The sequence below is a fragment of the Arctopsyche grandis genome, chromosome 11, assembly GCF_051622035.1.
Source record: "Arctopsyche grandis isolate Sample6627 chromosome 11, ASM5162203v2, whole genome shotgun sequence".
Lineage (NCBI taxonomy): Eukaryota > Metazoa > Arthropoda > Insecta > Trichoptera > Hydropsychidae > Arctopsyche > Arctopsyche grandis.
This window is the reverse complement of record NC_135365.1, coordinates 17,124,733-17,126,410: the sequence shown is the minus strand read 5'-3', so window position 1 is coordinate 17,126,410 and position 1,678 is coordinate 17,124,733. Positions and strand designations below refer to the sequence as shown.

The 1,678-nt window shown below is 39.3% G+C and overlaps 1 non-coding gene across 1 annotated transcript; it reads left to right on the top strand.

The window, feature by feature from the left end:
• Positions 1-1,354: 1,354 nt before the first annotated feature.
• TRNAP-UGG (transfer RNA proline (anticodon UGG)) lies at positions 1,355-1,426 on the top strand. The gene has a single exon. It is a non-coding gene; the product is annotated as a tRNA-Pro (tRNA).
• The last annotated feature ends 252 nt before the right edge of the window (positions 1,427-1,678 follow it).

The window sequence follows — 1,678 nt, the reverse complement described above, 5'->3', positions numbered from 1 at the left end:
GTTTAACCCACTGTACTCGGAGGGACTGGGCGTGTCTGTAACTCGTAGCCAACACATGCATCACTCCAGAATCGCATTGCACCTCTTCAGTTGCAACACACAATCCACCCCCAAGCCTCCCCACATCCGCGTACAGAATGCAATTGAATACGTTGGATAATAAAGTGCAACTAGATAACGCTGATCACATGTTCGCACATGTTGCTTGCCTCGCAATCAATGGCTTTCCACAAGGCTATTCATCCAGTTGGCTGTTGCGACCCGAATGCATCACTCCCATAGAAAATTCCATTTCAGAAACCCCAGTGTGTGCCTGGGTGCACTATTGAAATGCAATATGCATCTATGGACGTACGTATCCGCTACATTCACCCGTCGATAAATATAATGCCACCTTTACATTCGTTCCAATTGAAGGGGCTATTATATTTTTTTCCACAAAGTGGTCCATGGACTTTATTTCAGTATAAATTGAACGCGATTCTGCTTTCGAAGTGATCGACTGTGTACTTGACCCGTGTAAAATTTACGTGATTTACCTACAAGGTTCTTAAACAAATTATGCTAATGCGGCTGGCCCTAGTCTGCTAACTTAAACTACTCGAGAGGATACGAATTGAGATGGGAAACTTACACCAATGAATTATCGTGCACTTAAGCCTTGCTTTAAAAAGACATCATCTTGCTAAACACTCCTGATACTTGACCTGGCTCGAATTAAGCTGGAATAAGGTCTAAGCAAAAAACGTCAGGGTGAACCATAGTATGGTTGAATATTTTATGGTTTTATATTTTATTTTGTAAATTTTCTGCGTGAAAATTATTTGAACTACCAATAATTCAGTTTACAGTTCAAATTAATGGACATTGTATATTTTTTGAATGATTTTAATTACACTTGTACTTATACTTGTAATGCACACTTGTACTGTACGTAGATCGAATACTATTCATATTCATCATTTTGCCGTTCTATTTTAAAGTGAGTAAATTAGATTAAGCGACATTCTGAGAGTGCTCAATTTGTCTGCGAAGGATACGGTCGACCTATTTAGCCCGTCCGTAATATCAAAGTGCGTCATTTTTAGGACCCCCAGAGCCCGAAAGTCAATGAGGAGAATCAAATGACTGTATATTGAAAATGACGCGGCGAATTATCATCGCGTATATTCAAAAGTGCTGGCGTGTTCCGAATGCGATGTTCGCTTATGAAGAATGTGTTATTTTGCAACACATGTGTGCGTTAACACGTCGTTCGCGGGTCGGACAACTGTGTCATCACAAATTTAGAAAGTGTGCCGCTGGCAATTCCGAGCTCGATAAAAGTGAATGTTAAAACACGATGACCATAAGCGGCTCAATGGTCTAGGGGTATGATTCTCGCTTTGGGTGCGAGAGGTCCCGGGTTCAAATCCCGGTTGAGCCCATCTTTTTTATCGATGAAAATAAAATGATGAGAAGCACTGCCCGTTGAAGGTGAAGCGGTTCGCATTGTAACGGTACTTGCCTCGATTATATGTGGATTATAATAAGACCAGTTTTGATAAAACTTTACTTTAGATGTTTTATATTTTTTGTACATTTTTTCTTATCTACATATGTATGTAATCATATCAGAAGTACTTTTCATTAAAAAATATTATTTACTTAATTTAGCGCCATCTTCAGTTACAAACAA